General features: G+C 52.3%; 2 long non-coding RNA genes across 5 annotated transcripts; one reads left to right on the top strand and one right to left on the bottom strand.

Moving 5' to 3' along the window:
- Positions 1-1,464: 1,464 nt before the first annotated feature.
- On the top strand, positions 1,465-16,548 carry LOC147359717 (uncharacterized). Of its 4 annotated transcripts, none has more exons than XR_015140365.1 (3): positions 2,713-2,935; positions 13,062-13,197; positions 16,410-16,548. It is a non-coding gene; the product is annotated as an uncharacterized LOC147359717 (long non-coding RNA). The 4 variants fall into 4 exon arrangements; XR_015140364.1 differs by lacking the exon at positions 16,410-16,548 and adding an exon at positions 14,228-14,695; XR_015140363.1 differs by lacking the exons at positions 13,062-13,197; positions 16,410-16,548 and adding an exon at positions 9,820-10,089 and having other exon boundaries at positions 1,465-2,935.
- On the bottom strand, positions 10,158-17,558 carry LOC147359716 (uncharacterized). Its single transcript, XR_015140362.1, has 4 exons — positions 17,294-17,558; positions 16,472-16,687; positions 15,903-15,985; positions 10,158-10,804 (listed from the first exon to the last, which is right to left on the bottom strand). It is a non-coding gene; the product is annotated as an uncharacterized LOC147359716 (long non-coding RNA).
- Between the last annotated feature and the right edge of the window lie 826 nt (positions 17,559-18,384).

Below are 18,384 nucleotides of genomic sequence, written 5' to 3'. Positions count from 1 at the left end.
ACCGTCCCCTGGGCTGCGGTCCTCATTTTGCCCCAAACCAAATTTAACTCACAGCTCTCATTGTGCATTTTTTAAGTCAATATATAGTATATGGATCATATCTCAATAAAAAAGATCAATTTCTTTTGACATTCAGGCTGCGCATTGGGCTCCAGACGTTTATGTATTTTAATTTTTGTGGTCTACCCTGGATCTGAGAAGGAAGGATAAAGGAGGTCAGGCTCTGGCACCTTAAATCCAGATTTGTGTCAGCATTTCCCCACACATTAAATCATTAAAACTTGGCCTCAGATCTCTGAGCCTGTATAGTGGTTCTAATTTTATCTGCAGGAATCTGAACTCGGAGAGGGGTGAATTTACTGGAGGGTGACATGAAGAAGCGGCACTTGGCAGCCTTAATAAAACAGGCAGGTGTCAGGGGAACTGCCCGTGACTGTCATTAACAGTAAAGCCCTGTTAACAGTCAGCGCTAAAGTGACGCTGACCCGCCATTGTGCAGAGGGTACTGTATTCCCCGGACCTGTGGTCACTCACCTGCTTCTCACTAAGTGTGTGGATCAACTCCATGAGGCAGGAAATGTTCTCATCCTTTCCTTCTGAACAAGGCTCAGAGGTTGCATGACTTAGCTAAGGTCGCAGGCCCGCCTGGAACCTACAGGAATGTGTAGTGACAGCGTGCTCGGAGGCTCCTGACTTCAAACATAGGTGGGCATTGTGGAGGACGTACACAGTTGGGGCAGACGAGGCTCTGTGGGTGAAACCACAGAGGAGCTGCCCTCTCCACTGAGACGCATCATTTTCTGGCAGCTCAAGTTGCCCTGGAAGGGAGAGGTTGTCAAGGAAAGAACTGAGCTCCCTGTTCCTGGAGGCATTCAAGCCGAGGCCACCCAGAAAGGAGGCTGAGGAGCAGACTCCCAAGGAAGGGGTGTATGTTGAAGCAGATGGCCCCTAAAGCCCCCCATCATTCCTGCATCCAGGGATCCCAAAACAATACATAGATTTCTCGGGGTGTCTGAGCCTCTTGCATATCTCAGCAGGCCCCATCTTCTGTACAAGTGAAGACTGCGGTTAGTCCACTGGTTATGTTGGCAGAGCAGCTGTTTTCATAGCTTCCTTTTAGAAAACACAAGAATTACAAAGTCCAGTATGACAAAGGGACGCCCTTTCTTAAGGAAATCAGAAACCCTGCTTCACAATGAAACCCCAAGCAGAGGACTGGATGGTGAATTTACAGATCGTTCTCTGCAGCTGTGAGCATTGGCCTCCTTTGATGGGGAGCTGGTTGTGTGTATACTGATAGGGTCTACATGGGGGCTCATCATTAAGACAGTTCATTATGTTGACCTCACAAACAAAGAAGAAAATCCGTGACCCTTCAGGCTGACCAAATTGCCCAGACGACATTCTTTTTTCACTGGCGCCTACCTTCTCAAAGCTATGAGACCTCCAGATTCCAGACCTCTGGCTACATGACCACAGGACTCAACTGCAGGCTAAAAATTAAGCATCCCTTCAGAGAATGTTTCATTAGTGGGTATAGAGAAAGACCCCATCAGAAAGGGAGGATGCTGGTTCTCCTCAAGTCGCCCTCTCATTTCCCTCTAATAAATTTCCCTTTTATTGCCTGACTGCCCAGCTCATTGTCTTTTTCTCTGCACTTGTCTTCCATATACATGCTCTGAATTTTCCCCAGAGGCTAGACAGACGATTAAACTGTAAGTGTATCTCTACGCACCAAAGCTACACCAGCAGATCCCGGGAACCAGGGTTTTCGGGAAGCAGCCAAATCCATGGTGGATGCCCTGGAACAGGAGAGGGGACACAGCGTGGCCAGCTTGTGCCCAAAAGAAGAAAAAGAGGGGAAGCACCTGGCCTCCCCTCCTCCAGCTGCCCTCCAGGCTGGCTCTTGGGAACTTGGTCCGCCCCGCCCCCCCCCCCCCCCCCCCCGACTGGTAAGTCAGGAACAAAGCTGTCTGGGGAGTGCAGGTCCCGGCTTCGCACATGAGGGTGTGCCAGGGTGGGCGGATGCGAGAGCACACAGAAACCAAGACCACAGCCTGCCCACTCTCACATGTCTGCTCCCACAACCCCTCGGGAAAGGACCCACAGCCCCCGCTTCACACAGGAGGAAACCGAGGCTCAGAGGCGAATGACTCACTCATTCAACTCCCGAAGCTGGGCAGCGTCACAGCAGAATTCCAGTCTGGGGGTCTTTCTGTGACAGCGGTCGGCCCCCAAATGGCAGGGTCGTCATGGCTCACTTTGTTATCCCTCCTGGGACCACAGCATCCAGCCTATGTGTGACATCCTAAACGCTCGCAGAATGTCAGTGGCGGTGGATGAGTCATGACCGCGTGGGGAGCAAAGGCTGCAGGTGGCCTGGGATTTCGCGATGACAGGACTGTGACAGCCCGGTGGCTTCTGGACCTGGAGTGTGGATTTGGAGCCGCGGCTCCAGGGACACAGAACCGTAGAGTCAGAGGCCTCGGGCCTGTTAGGCTGCTCCGGGTCAGCTCAGATCGTCCTCACGGTCCCGCCAGGCACTCATCTCCCCCACAGGATATAGCAGGGGGGCTTCAAAGCAGCTGTTGTAAGCTGCATTGTACAGAAGGGCCAGATGCCCCTGAGGATGGGGAGACAGCCGGGGCGGGGTGGCGGGGACTGCGACACGCCCTTCCTTCTGGGGGCGGAGCCTGGTGGGGGCGTGCGTGCTCAGGGCGGCTTCACAGAGAAGCTAGGTAGGCGGTGCGCATGTGCGCTCAGTAGCTTCAGTGGTGTCCGACGCTTTGAGACCCCATGGACTGTGGCCGCCAGGCTCCTCTGTCCATGCGATTCTCCAGGCAAGAAGACTGGAGTGGGGTTGCCATGCCCGCCTCCAGGGGAGCTTCCTGACCCGGGGATCGAACCTGCGTTTCCTGAGCCTCCAGCATTGCAGGTGGGTTCTTTATCGCTCAGCCATCTGGGAAGCCCTGGGTAGGCGAGCTTGAGTGTGAACTTCCAAGATGTTTAAATGGTGGTCATGAAGTCAGATTTTTTTTTAATACCACACAGGTAATAATAATAACAACGAGAGTGAAAACTTTAAAGGTCGAGTCTGACCTGCGGGCCACTGGTTCTGTCCTTCCACCCTGGAGAATCTGACCCAGGCTCCGGGCCCGCAGGCCTGTCCTGGCTGCCGTCCACCGGCCCTGCTAGCAGGGGGCGCTGTGCCTTTTGTTTACGTATTTGCTTTCTGCTCACCGGTGCCCCTCCCAGGGCAGCTTTATGGGGGGCATTCGTGAAAGGCCTTCTCCGGCCGTGGCCTTCCCTTTCTGAGAAGGCGGTAAAATCAGAGACGCTGAGAGCCGCCCTTAGACCAAGGGAGTGCAGGGAGGCAGCCAGGGCAGGGGCCTGGGGGACGCTGCAGGGGGCAGTGTGGGGGGGTGTGTGTGTGCACGCATACTCGCACACAGCCCGGGGTCAGGGACGCGACGTGCAGGGGACGCTGGAGAGCGTGTGTCTGTGCCCCGCTCCCTTTAGGGATCTGCATTCTGAGCCCCGGGCCTCCCGAAGCGGAGGGGACTCACCTGGGGATGGGGGGAAAGCTGGGAAGGAAACTCAGCTGAAAGTGGTTTAGCTGACACTATCGGCTTTCTACCGGAGAGGGAGACAGACAGCGAGAGAGATGGAGAGAGAGAAACAGAGGTATAGAGACAGAAAGAGAGACACAGAGAGAGGGAGATGCACACGGATGGACAGACACAGAGAGAGACTGGGAGGGACAGAAAGACAAAGAGACAGAGAGACAGACAGAGATGCAGAGGGATGCAGGGAGACGGACAGAGACACAGACAGAAAGACAAAGAGACACAGAGAGAGACACACACAGATGGACAGAGACACAGAGAGAGACTGGGAGGGACAGAAAGCCAAAGAGACACAGAGAGACAAACACAGAGATGCAGAGAGATGGAGGGAGACAGACAGAGACACAGACAGAAAGACAAAGTCACAGAAAGACTCTCCGAGAGGGAGCACTTCCTGGGAGTGAGACGGTGTCGGCTGGAGCTCGTCCCTGGGTTCAGCTGGCCTTCAAGCGGCGATCACTGGTCTCTGGGCTTGGCCCAGGGAGCACTTGGCTCTTTGCTTGCTGCCCGCTTACAGATTTTGGACACGTTCTCCTTGTGTGGCTCAAGCTCAGAGGGCAGCCTGGGCTCAGCGTGCGGGCGGCCCTGGCATCCAGGAAGGACCGAGTCGGGAGAGAAAGCCCAGGAGGACCGGGGAGGCGGGCAGGAGGAAGTCCCTGCGTGGCGGGGCCTCGGCCACCAGCTCTCCTGCCTCAGCCCACTATCCCTGGGATGGGGTGCCAGCTCCACGTCAGCCCGCGTCACCCTGGTCAGTCCTCGGGATACTCAGAAGCCCAGGCGTTGCTATCACCCTCCCCTCCCCTGCCCCGACTGTACGGGGAGTGAAACGAAGTGCAGAGAGGCTAACGCTGCGCCCAAGGAGGCACAATTTCTAACTAGCAGAGCTGCCAGGACCAGGCACTCCCTTGATCGCCGAGAGGGTTTGGAGTCTCAGGACACTGAGATGCTGGCCTCAGCAGGATGCTGGCCTTGGCATGGTCCTGCCTCCCCACATCCCCTTCCCTGAGGCCCGCCTTCCTCCAAGCTGCAGCTCTGTTTCCCCCCAGGCTGCTGAGGGCGTCCTGGGGGAAGAAGTGACCCCTCTCCAGCCCCAAGGTGTGTGGGGTCCGGCCCTGGTCCCGCCCCTCATTCACTGAGACTGTGTTAGTGCCTTCCCCCTCTATTGACCCTTTTTGTAGCTGTTGGTTGTTCCTCTTATTTCATTTTAAAAATTGACTTCATATTCAATGTGCTCTGAGTTTTTGAGTTCCTTGCATGGAAGTCTGGGGTACTGCTTTGACAATTTCCCCCTACCTCTTACTGAACAGCATTCTTTTCTGACACTTCTGTTCATTGAGTTTTTTGATGAAAGAAACCACAGCTGGTCCTCTGTGTGCCCCCAGAGCCTAGAGTAGCACCCAGCGCCCAGCAGGCATTGAGAACACACTGAAGCCACATGTCCAGGGGTGTGGGGCAAGATGAAGTTATCAAGGGGTGTCAGAGCCTCAGATTTATAGACCCTGCTGAATCATCCTTTCAAATTGGCTTAATAAGTTGGTTGTCTTAAAGGTTTGAAGTCAAAGTTAATGCTCACTTTTTATAGAGCAAGAAAGGAAGGGAACTATTAAAATAATGACAAAGGAAATATCAGTGAAGTGACATTTAAAGGGCACTGTCGGACATCCAAACTGCACAACAGAGCTCCTCTTGTGACATTATCAAGTTTGCAGTTGCCTGGCCTTAGAGAGCTAAACAGGGCCTTGATGCTGGTTTTTATCCAATGACAAGGATGAGAGGAAGGCAGAGAAAGCAGCTGAGGGACACTGGGCCATGAAGCCAAGGACTCACTCAGGCACCGCCTACCTCCAAGCTCCATAGGCAAAAGAGCCTTGTCCTTTGGTTTAAGCCTTAAATGTAGGGGAAAGCAGTCAAATAATGTAATGTTTGTGATATTTTTCCATAATATTGGAAATCAACCAAAATAGAGAATGATTTACTAAGATGATTATATAATTTATACCCTAAATAATATTTATATAAGTGGGACTTTTTAATAAGCATTTGAAAATAATATTTAGGACATGTTTGTATTAAGAATCAAACCATGATATACTTGGACACTTCTGTATATTCTCAGTAACGTTCAAAATAGCTTTTTCTTAATTAAAAAAAAAGTCTAGATTAAAAATACTCCAAATTGTTCATAGTGAATATTTGCAAACTTAATATTTGGGAAGATTTTAATTTTAAACATTTTAGTAGACTACTTTTCTACTAAATATGCATAGACATATTTTCTATGTCATCTGTTTTGTAGGAAAAGAAAAAATAAAAGTGTACACATATGAGAAAACTGAAAGCAAACATCTTCCTTGAGGCTCCGCAGATTCCTGGATTTCTTCTGGAATTTATTTATAAATATGAATCTATCAATTTATTTATGTCATAAAATTAAAATACATATATTTATAAGTTACAGATTTATAACTTGTAAATATATGTTATAAATTTACTCATAAATATAAATTCAATAATGCCTTCTTGAAGCAGACTTAAAAATAAATATAAATCAGAAACAAATGAATTTCATATTATGACGTAGAACTGGTTTCTGAGAGAATGGAGGCAGCTGGTGTGACCTGGGTCTCACACTGTGTTGGTCACATAGAAAGCCTTCCACATGGGCTTCCTGGCCACCTGTCATCCTCTCACTGACACCAGTGAATTATCATCAGGTTTGCTGTGTTGTACGAGGAGCAATTATTTTCCTACCAGAAAAACACTCTGAAGCTGAGTGACTGCAGACATCCCAGGCCCTGTGCTAACACCATTCCCCAGCCGACCTGTCCTGACCCACCCTACATCACCACTCTACTCCTAACTCATGCAACTGTGAGAACTGGTTCATGTAATTACAGAGACTGGCAAGTCCAAAATCTGCAATGTGGGCTGGCAGGCTGGAGATGCAGGAAGAGCTACTGTTGCCATTCAAGTCCGAAGGCTGTCTGCTGCAGAATTCCCTCTTGCTTGAAGATCAGGCTTTTTGTTCTAGTCATGCCTTCAACTGATTAGATGAGGCCCACCCACACGTGGGAGGGCAATCTGCTCCCTCAAATTTCCACCAGTTTACATGTAATTTAAAACATCCCCAAATAGCCTCGCAGAAACACTCACAGTGTTTGACCACATATCTGTGCACCATGGCCCAGCCACGCTGATGCAAAGCAAATCATCACAAGCTTAAAATATAACCAAGTCCATCTCCCCACCCTCACGCAAGCCTCCCTCTCCTGGCTCTTTGGAATTGGTACTGGCAGCACATTGCTTAGTCCATGCTGGGCTCTTGAGAGGGAGAAGCTAACTGGCTGGATATTGGCAAGGTCAGCTGCCTGGACCATTGGGGCATTCTGAACTGGCCACAACCAGTCCACATGTCTGTCATGACCAGGGAGTGTGGTGGGCGTGGGGGTTGTGGTGGGCACTCCCCCGTCAGCATGGACCATGAGCAGAAGCTGGCGCTGAAGGGGGTGGGTGCCGGCAGGAGCATGGAGTCTTGAGCACCATGAAGACCAGGCGGAGGTGGGAAAGTTCAGAAGGAAAGTGCCAGCCGGTCCTTACTAAGGGCGCCAATTCACTGCCGGCCTCGTCTTGTTAAAACAACGTGCCCACCATCAGGAACTGCACTGCCTACCATGCAACAGGGAGAGAGCCGTTCACTAGGTCTGCAGCTTTGGGCCTGAGCATGACTCAGTCTTTGACATCAAAAGTCAGAGCCCAGGGTGGGAGAGGGCAGGTTGTCCTTGTGAGCAATGGAGGGAGTGAGGAGTCCTGGGAACAGAGGGTGAATTTCTGGGAAGAGTCCGCTCCAAAGCCCTCGGGGTGGGAGTACGTCTGGGTCTTGCGAATATAGCAGATTAACCTCCTCCCCTCCACAGTTCGTTCTCGTGGCTTGTACCTTTCCCGGCTCATCCTAATAGTGCATGTGCTTTGGTATCTAAGAGCGCACCGGGCAGTCAGACCCAGACAGACCAGAACGGGGTCCGAGCGCGGGGCCGGGCCATTACCCGCGCCGTCCACCAGGGGGCGCGCTCCTGTCGGGAATCAGCCCAGGCAGGAGTATTGGCCCCTTGTCCAGCGCTCACTCCCTTTTACCCGCTTTGCTGCTGTCTTTTGGATGGACCTCTCCCCTGCTGCTCCCTCTCCCTGCCCACCTGTTCTCCCCTGCACTGGCTTGACTTCCGGTGTGAGTCCAAGAAAGAGCTCCACTCTGGGGACCAGCCTGTGGTCACAGTCCCAGGCTGGACTGGTCCCTTAGTGACAGGAGGGAGCCCAGAAGCCCCCTTAAGCAGGGCCCATCACCTCCTCCCCGCTTCCCTTCTCCGTACTCCCGGACTTCCTCCAGGCAGCTCACTCTTTCAGGAGGCAGCTCCATCAGGGGAATGAACTCTGAGCTCAGCAGCTTCACCCCTTCAGGTGCTGCCCTTCAAAGGGTGGGTGGGTGATTAGCATGGTAATTGATTGTATCTGCATTTTACAGGCCAGAACCTCACTCAGGTTTGCACTTGTTATGGAAGTGGCCCTCCACTACAAGGTTAGGGAATCGAGAATGCTATGATTTAGATAAAGATTTGCCAGGATTCCTGCCTCGCCTGTGTGCTCCTTTGTCCCGATGCTTCCTTGTCCATGTGTTTGAACCTGCTTTCTCCCGAGTGGATGCCTGACTCTTCCCACAGTTCAAGTTCTCCCCTTGGGAACCAAACAAAAGAGCCCAGGGCAGTGTTTTTCCATATGATCTAGCTCGTTCGTCATGTGATGAACGTGCTGGATAAGAGCTTCTGGCTCTTTCATTTTCTGCGTATGGACTCTGAGGCTCACCAAGGGGCAGAGAGCTTACTCAGTCTCCCCAGGTGCTGATGTTGAATGTAGAGCACTGAGTTCTCATCCACCGGGCAGTGCCCTGGGCTCCAAGGGAGGAGAAAGAGAGTTTCTTAGAGACAATGGGCCAGTAACAGTGCCACCAAGTGACCGGCCACTTTCCTCAAAGACAGCACCTTCCCAAAGAAGCCTGGGGCAGGGGAAGGTCCGCTATGCCCGTCCCCAGCCCCAGGATTGGAGAGGACGGCTGTGGGGTGCTGTGGACTTTGCCCTGAGGGGAGAAGGTATCGGGCTTCTGCAGAAGCAGAGCCAGGTCTCAGAGGAGCCTGGCGAGCTGACGGGACAGATGTCCCTGGACTTGGGCGGGGGCGGCTGTCAGGCTGGCGTGGGAACCAGACATGACCCTCCCGGAAATGCTCCACTGCTTCTCATGTTTGATGTCCCTGCCAGCCTGGCTTCTGCGGAAGGTTAATGACCACCTGCAACCCTGCATCATCAGATGTGGTACCCAGGCCAGCGTCTTCCCCAGAACAGCGACCTACACGGCTCCTAGCACGCTGCCTTTTCCTCTCCTGGTTTCAAAACTCTGGGTCCCTCCAAGGGGCGTTAAGAAGGGGCTCACTACCCGCCCCTGCTCTGCCTGGCCAGCCCAGATGTCCCCAGTGAAGGTCCCAGCCTCATCAGAGCTCCATGGTTTGGAGTTGCCTAACTATGCTCCGCAAAGTGTTTTCCGGAAAGTGCTTCTTGTGCAGATGGGTCTGGGACTTCCTGCCGGCAGTTCACAAAGCTCTGGAGTCTATTAATGATGCTGTGGGTTTCCATGTATAGAGTTTGTTGAAATTTAACTTGTTATTTCCCAAACCATCATGCTGTTTTTGTTGTTCCCCTCCCTCCTCCCCCTCTCCCTCCTCCCTCTTCCTCTCTCCTTTCTCCCCTTCCCTCCTCCCCTCCCTCCTCCCCTCTCCCGCCTCCCCCTCCTGCTCTCTCCCTCCCTCTTCCCCTCTCCTTTCTCCCTCTCTCTCTCTCCTCTCCCCTTCTTCCTCATCTTCCTCTCCCCCCTCTTCTTTTTCTTTCTTCCCTCCCTCCTCCTCCTTTTTCCAAGAAACGTGTATTTACACCTCATAGAAGACAGAGAAGTATTCCTCTAAGCCAGTCCTGACAGGGAACAGGGCTGGACAGATAAACACAGTCTCAGCAGGAAGGGGTCCAGAAGCCATTTAGCCCCTCGTGCTTAACATCCGATGCTCCCTGTGGTGGGGCTGGGAGAGCCTTGGGCATCTGCATCCCTAGCCAGGGTCTACACCCGCCATCTGGTTTTGAAACTGAATTTCTGCCTCAGTTTCCTGTCCAGCACCTCAGCTCTGTGCAGGGCTGGAGGCCAGTCTGGGGATCCAGAGAGACTGGCTGGGATCCTGCAAGCTGCGTGGCCCCCGTGAACTTCAACAACTCTCTGATCCTGCCTCAGATCAAGCGTTGGAACCACGCCTCTGCCCTGCCTGACTCTGAGAATCGCTGCAGACCCTGGGCCCTTCCTGTTCTTCCCCATGCACCTGGGGAGATGCTCTTACTTATGATAATTATTAAAACAAGAGTTGCAGTACGTGCCAGATATTTTGCAGGTATTGTCTGATTTAATGGTCCTAACAACAAAGAATGTTCTCAAGGTGAGGAAGCAGACTCAGAGAGGCCCCGCCACTCATGCCTGTAATCCCCACGGCTGATTAAGTACTGTCAGTACCCCCATCACGCAGGTGAGAAGGAAGATGAGGCTCAAGTGTGCAAGGCTTTTGTCTAAGGTCTTCCAGCACAAGGTGGATGGGTGTGTCCTTGTCGCAGCCTATGGAAGGGTTTCATACAAGCCAAATCAGATAAACCCTCCAGAGGAGCGACAGTGACTGGCACCAGCGGCTGGGCCAGCCTCACACAGGAGACCCGTGCAGACACATGCAGGACCCCACGGCCAGAAGGGCCTCGTGATGGTGAATTTTCTATATCGACCTGGCTGGACCTGCAGATGGCCTGCTATCTAGTTAAACCTTATTCTGGGTGAGTCGGGGAGGATGTTTCTGGAAGATACTGACATTTGAGTCCATGGACTACGATTTCCCTCTTCAACGTGGGTGGGCATCACCCAATCCACTGAGGCCGGGATAGAACAAAAAGGTAGAAGAAGGGAGAGTCCGCTCTGCCGACCCCTTGAGCTGGGCTCTGGGTCTCCTCCTGCCCTTGGACTGGAGTTGTACTGCCAGCTTCCCTGGGTTGGTGTCCAACTTCAGACAGTAGCTCATGAGACTTCTCAGTCTCCATAGCTCGTAAGCTGGCTCCTTGATAGAGAGAGAGATAACAAGGCACCCTGTGTGGGTGTGTGCCAAGTAATGTTGATCACATCCAACTCTTTGTAACTCCATGGCCTGTAGGACTGTATCCCGCCAGGCTCCTCTGTCCAGGGGATTCTCCAGGCAAGACGACTGGAGTGGGATGCCAAGCCCTCCTCCAGGGGATCTTCCCAACCCAGGGATTGAACTTGCATCTCTCATGTATCCTGCATTGGCAGCTGGGTTCTTTACCACTATTGCCCATGTGGGAAGCCCCAAGGCATCCTACATTTTCATTTTGAGCTAGAATCTGCATAAAATGTAGCCAGTCCTGAACAGCAAGTTTTTTAGTTGAAAGGGAATTGGGAGGACTTTATTTTAACCCTCCTTTCACAGCTTAGTTCTCTTGCCCCACACAGTCCGGCCCCACGCAGGCCCTGCCCAGCCTCTGCGGAGCTCACCAGCTGCCAAGGCCATGCCCAGGACACAGCTCTTCTGGGAAGCTGCCAGGGGCCCCAGCCAGGCTGGCCTCCTCTAAGGGCACAGGCTGTGTACTTAACTGTTTTATGAGAAAGTCCCAGAAACTCCCTGCTTCTTCCCCAACAAAGTCTCTCTGGCCACGTGAAGCCCCATGCTGTGAGGCCCGTGGCCCACGGAAAACCCCTCATTGTGGCCGGCACAAAGCCTGAATGCGCAGCCTGGCCCGGAATCCCAGCCTCATTCACTGCATTGTACCCAGAGAAAGAAGGGTGCCTTGAAGTGTGCAGAAAAGAGGGGGCACGTCTCGCCTTGAGCATGGAGTCGGTGTCCACCCTCTGGTTCGTGGGGCCTCCACTTTCCCACGGCAACTCCCCCCACCCCCCCTGCTTTGGCCTTATCCTACCGGCTTTGAATCCGAAGGTCATTTCCAAGGGCCACCGGGTCAGGGCGTCTTGGCTCAGTGGAAAGGAAAGGTGCTTCTTCAGGGAGGCAACAGCACCGTGGGTGGAGGAAGCTGGGCTGGGCTTTGGTGGCAGGGGGCTGGGGGTTGCGCAGGCAGCAGGCCTCGGAGGTGCTCTGATGGGCCTGTGGCTGGACGCGGCGCACCTGCCCTGTCCTTAGGAAAGTCTTCCCTAACACAGCCTTTCCTCCCAGGTTGGAAGCCCTGTGCTCATTCTGCCTCCAACCAAATCTGAGCATGCCTTAAAGTCACCCACCCCCTCTTCTTCCTTCCCCATCTCACCAGCCTCCTGCGTTTGGTTGACTCAAGGCAGCAAGGAAAGGCTTCCCAGGTGGCTCAGGGCTGAAGAATCCACCTGGCAATGCAGGAGATGTGGGTTCGATCCCCGATCCAGGAAGATCCCACACGTCTTAGAGCAGCTAAGTCCACGCGCCACAACTATTGAGCCTGTGCTCTGGAACCTGGGAACAGAAACTACTAAGCCCTCATGACTTAAGGCCTGTGGCCTGCAGCAAGAGAGACCGCATGCGAAGCCGGCACATCACGACCAGAGAGCAGCCCCCACTCACCAAAACTAGAGAAAAGGCCATGCAGCAGTGAAAGCCCAGTGCAGTCGAAAATCAATAAGATTAAACAAAAGAAGATAGCAAGGAATCACGCCCAGCCGCCTGGCTCCAGCCCCTTCAGCTCTCCCTTCCCTGGGCCCTGACCTCCACGTGCTCCCTCAGCTCAGACTGGAGACAGGAGGGGTCTTGGCTCTAGCCGACCCTGCATGCTAACTTACATGCTGGAACTCAGGCTTCCTGGCTAGTCTGGTGCTGACTTTGGACCTCACCTATAACGTATGCACACTTAGTCCTGACCCTGGAGCTGGTGAGAATTGCAGGCACCTTACTGGCTCAGACGCCAAAGCGTCTGCCTACAGTGCGGGAGACCCGGGTTTGATCCCTGGGTTGGGAAGATCCCCTGGAGAAGGACATGGCAACCCACTCCAGTATTTTTGCCTGGAAAATCCCAAGGACGGAGGAGCCTGCTGGGCTACAGTACATGGGGTCACAAAGAGTCAGACATGACTGAGCGACTTTGCTTTCACTTACCTGAGAGCAGGGATGGGGCCAAGAAGGAGCACCAATCACCGAGTCTCGCGGGTCACCCAGGGGTGCCTGAGTTTTCTCTGTGCCCACAAACATCTTCTCTTTCATTCTCAGCACCTCACGCACATCCCACATGCAGACCACTCTCCTGAGACTGTATGGTTCAATAGAGGACCGTGACTAGCTTTTCTGAGCACCTACTAAGTGCTGGCATTTGTGGCTAATTTCACAGAGGGGCTGTCATTTACATGAGGAAACTACTGAAGGCTCGAAGTCACCCTCAGAAGACTTGCGTGAACCCACGGGATGGGCGCCACGAGGCAGGACCTAGGAGATAGTGGGTGTTTCGGCCAAGCTTACGCAGCCAGGTAAGCAGCAGAACAAGGGTTCCTGGTGGTCTCCCCTCTCTGCCTTGAGTCCTTGCAGCGGGTGATACTCAGACTTCAGGGTATCTCTCCGAGACCATGTATGGGTCCGCCTCCCCAACCCCTGCAGGCAGAAGGCCGCCCCTTCCAACCCTTTCCTTGTCCAGATAGCCTGAGGGCAGGGCGCATCCCGCGTGCAAGCCCATGCCCAGTCCACTGTCGCTCTGTAAAGATTTGTCTGCACCTTTCTCACAGCCTGTAAAGGTGGGTGAGCGCAATGCCAGACGGGGCATGTGAACACAGGCCGTTTGTCAGCATAATTGATACTGCGAGGCCGGAGGCCCGGCTCAATGGATGCCTGCCGAGCAGATGGGCGAGGATATGTAATCCCTATAATACAGGCAGGCGTGTAATTTAGGAAAGTGGATTTGTTTTTCTGGAACAACGGGGACAGATAATGCCACTCCACGCAGCCAAGACGGTCTCTGGAGAGTTCAGATCCGCACCGCTTTTCTCTCCTCCGTTTTGAATGCTTGCTCTGCAGGCATCCATCACCGGATGGCGGCCCTGTGGGTGAGCACTCCATCCTCGCTGGTCCCCCCCACCCCCTCCCAGCTGCCCATGGGGGACACAGATTGACTTCTGGGCAGCAGTGGGGCGTGGGGGAAGTCGAAAACCAGCTTCTGCTTTCTCATCTCTGCAGCAGGGATGATGGTGCCTTCTGCATCATTCAGCCACATAAGCGTACTCGTGGAGCCCCTGTCTCTGTGAGCTGGGTGTAACCAGCTCTGACAGTGCCGAGCAGATAGTAGATTCTCCACACATGCACCGTCCAGACTTTTCCTTCTTTCTTAAAACTCCAGTTTATAAAGCAGCCCCCCGTCTTCAAACCCCCTCCCCCCATCCCTCTTGTCCTGTACAGAGTAAGATTGCTATTTCTTTATTGGGCTCTAACATTGAAGCTATCCAAGAAAAATAAATCTATCAGGAAATAAGGTGTACACATCCTTTAACCACCTGGGACCATTTCTAGGACCCTTCCTGCCTAATTCACAAGCACAGACAGAGAACAGAGTGAGACGCACACGGAAAGATGTTTCCTGCAGCCTGCTGTCAGTGACTGAAGACTTGGGAATAGCCACCTATCCCTTGAGGAATCGCGACGGAAATTCCTGTTCTCCATTCACTAAGCTTAGTGAAATTTCCTGGCATGTGATGGGCGTCTAGTGTGTGTGTGAAATGAAAGAACAGATGGAAATCAAGATCCCCTGGAGGAGGGCATGGCAACCCACTCCAGTATCTTGCCTGAAGAATCCCATGGACAGGGGAGCCTGGTGGGCTACAAGTCCACGGGGGTCGCAAAGAGCCGGACATGACTGAAGTGACTTAGCACGCATGCAGGGTATGTAAAGAACATGTTCTCATTTTAGAAAATAGAATGGAGAAAATATTAAGAAAGCTACAAAAGCATCTCTTCGATAAAGACTTTTGGAAAGAGAAAGGGAGAGTCTGCTTTTTTTCTTCCCCCAACTCTTCTCCTGTTTTATTCTTTCTTACCTTATAATGAGCATAACCCTAAATCTCCACTTGAATGACTTTCCATCGTTTCTTTCATCCGCTCCCCTAGCGTTGGACATTATGACTGTTGCCCATTTTTCACTTTTGTAAACAGTGCTGGTCTGAACACTCTTGGGAACATATCTGTGCTGATGAGGAATGCATTCTGGGAAGTACAATCACTGCCGTTTTTACTAATGTTCCTTCCAGTTGTCTTTGACCCACTGCACATAATTTAATTGATTTCACAATCAAGGAATGGTTCAACCTTTACTAGCTCTGACACAGAGCAAGCGACCCTCCGAAGCTCACTTGCCTCACCTGGAAAAGGGAAGTTTATGATTTGAGATGCTGCCAACCGACAGGGAAGATCCCTGGACGTGGGCAGTTAAATCACCCGGGGTGCCAAGGAATATTAGCAGGGGATTCACAGGAAGAAGGAGTTACTGATGTTGGGGTAACTGGCTCAATTTCTAAAACAGGGAAGCCTGGGAATGGGGTGTGAACCCAAGGGCAAGCAACTGACCCAGGACTTGCCTAGGTGGCTTTGGCAGGATCACACCATGAATGTGATGGCTCTGGTTGAAATCACCCTGAATGGGACACCGGGAAAGATCCAGGAAGAAGGAGATTCTGAGTTGCCAGGAAATCAGTGTTTGATTTCTCAGCAGATAACTTCGACCCACTTTTCAGAAACCAGAGCATTTTTGTGCTAAAAAAAAAGGAAATTTTCAAGTCATGTTTCAGGCTGGGATATGTAGAAGAAAAGCTTCTAGAAGAAGACCTAGGTTCATAGGCAGGTGGACAACTCTGGCAGGATTCTCAGCAACCAAGCCTCTGCCTTGTATCCATGAGAGGAGGCTGGCCCTGTTACCCCGCCAGCTGTGCTCAAAGTGACACACGCATGTCTGCAAGTGTTTCTAGCACACAGGTGCCTAACTCGTGGTGACTGATGTCGTTGTTGTTTAGTTGCTATATTATTTGCTGTCTCTCCTGGAGAATTCCATGGACAGAGGAGTCTGCTGGGGCTACTGTCTCTGGGGTTACAAAGAGTCAGACACAACTGAGCGACTAACACTTCCAACTTCACTGGAGATGTCAGGGCATCTCAGGAGGAGACATCAGCCCAGGGACTAAGTCCCCTCACTCACCAGCTCCTCTCTGATCTGGACCAGGCGCTGTCCTCACCAAAGGATGCAATAGAATTTCCTGCCCTCTTGGGTCTTGTTTCTGGCTGCGGAGACAAAGAGGAAACACTCAAACATAAAATACACCATCAGAAAGCACGACCGGCCTGTCCTCAGTTGCTCAGTCGCTCAGTCATGTCCGACTCTTTGAGACCCCATGGATTGCAACCTACCAGGCTCCTCTGTCCAGGGGGATTCTCCAGGCAAGAACACTGGAGTGGGTTGCCATGCCCTCCCCCAGGAGATCTTCCCAACCTGGGGATTGAATCCAGGTCTCCCGCATTGCAGGCAGATTCTTTACTATTTGAGCCACCAGGGAAGCCCATGACAGGCCTTGGAGAACCACAAAGCCAAGTAGGGAGCAGGGACAGATGTCGAGCTGGTTTGCATTTTTTTTTTAATTCATTATTGTCATAAATTAACATGACACCTACCCTTAACATGAGATCTACCCTCTTAACCCATTTTTAGGTGTGTAATACCATACTGTGCACACTGTTGTAGAGAATCTAGAACGGATTCATCTTGCTTACGTGAAACTTCATACCCCTGGAACAGGGACTCTTCGTTTCTTGCTCCCCTGGATCATGGCAACCACCATTCCATGCCCTCCTTCTGTGTATCTGACTACTCCAGCTGCTCAGAAGTGGAATCATACAGCGTTGGTCGTTCTGAAACTTGCCCGTTTCACCGAGAGGAGTGTCTTCAAGACGCACTGTGTTGTCACATATGGCAGGATTTCCTTTTTTCTAAGCAGAATGACACTCCATCATATGTCCATACCGCACTGTCTTCATCCATCCATCCACAGGGGGCATTTAGGTTGTTCCGAAATAACCTCGGACATCGTGCCCAATAAACGCAGATGGGGTGGGGAGGGGGCCTGCTGAGGAGGGGGCCTTTGACCCGAACCCTCCGTGGAGGAGCACACGACGCCTGAGGCCGGCCCTCGTGGGAGGGAGGGTCACCGAGAGCCCCGACTGTGCAGGGGGACTCCAGGTGCGAGGAAAGGCAGGGAGGCCACTGGGGCTGGTGCTCTGGGATGAGGGTCCAGGGACAGACGGTGGGGAGGGCAGGGTCCTGGGCAGTTTGTGAAGGAACACGGTGTGGCCGGGGGGCTTCAGAGTTGATTCTAAGCAAATGGGGAAACCCACAGGAGCATTTCCAGCAAAGATAAAGAAACTGGATTTGATTTTCAAAGGATCCCCTTGGAGGCTGGTGGGTGGAGGGAGGAGGGTGCCCAGAATCCATTCCAAACATGCCCTCCCCCGCCCCACCCTTCCAACCACCGCAAGCTGGCCCCCTCGCTTTTCCGCGATGTTCATCCTGTCAATTGTATTTGATTTGTAACGTACCTGTTACACGGCAAGCACCACCCTAGGCTTGGGGACACAGCAGTGATCAAGAAGATGCATTTACTGCCCTCACAGAGACTGAAGTAAGAAAGAAATGCAGGAAATACCCCAATTTTCTTAAGAGGAAGGAAAAGAATAACTACAGATTTCAATAAGTGAAGAAGTTTGATAAAAGGGCGTGGTGGGTCAGAGTGACTCCTCCCAGGAAAACGTCCCTCTCTAACCCCTAGAACATCAGCATGGGGTGGGATATCACTCTTGGGTTTGTGTTATGTGATGGGGCCCACGTGACATTAATAGAGGGAGCTTATTGAGATTGTCTGGGAGAGCCTCACCTAATCCCATCAGCCAAACTTTCTCTGGCTGGTGGCAGAAGAAGGCAGAAAGAGACACGAAAGCGGTGCTCCCACTGAGCTGGCCCAGGAAGAAGTAGACGTCTGACGGAGAGCACTGACCTCTCACAGGGATGCTGGGGCCACGCTCGGCCCTGACGGGGAGCCAGACAACAGGGATCTCTGTGCTACAAGCAAGGCACCACAGCCAGCAACCTCAATGCACTCGGCAGCCAATTCTTCCCCAGAAATTTCTGAGGGAAATGTGGTCTGCAACACCTGAACTGCACCTTCGGGAAACCTTGAGTAGAGGATCCCATGATGTTTCCACCCAGAAATGCAAACTATGACTGGCGATCACCTTAAAGTTGTTCCATATGTTTACCCATGGTGTTAATCATCACCATGATGGAATGGGCGGAAGAAATGAGAAGGAAGTAAGTCACAGGAGACATTTTCTAGCTCTTTGTTTAATGGATATCCATATACTTTTGTATGCAGAATGGTGTGTGTGTGTGTGTATTAGTCAGTCGTGCCTGACTCTTTGCAACCCTATGGATTGTAGCCCATCAGGCTCCTCTGTCCATAGGATTCTCCAGGCAAGAATACTGGAGTGGGTAGCCATTCCCTTCTCCGGGGAATCTTCCCGATCGAGTCCAGGTCTCCTGCATTGCAGGCAGATTCTTTACTGTTTGAGCCATCAGGAGGCCCATGAGGAATGATACCCATGTGCATTTTCCATTTCTGTTTAACACATCT

This window comes from Bos grunniens, chromosome 14 (genome assembly GCF_055505025.1).
Source record: "Bos grunniens cultivar Pamir isolate PY7600 chromosome 14, Bosgru_T2T1.0, whole genome shotgun sequence".
NCBI classification, from domain to species: Eukaryota; Metazoa; Chordata; class Mammalia; order Artiodactyla; family Bovidae; genus Bos; species Bos grunniens.
This window is presented reverse-complemented; position numbering and strand designations above follow the sequence as displayed.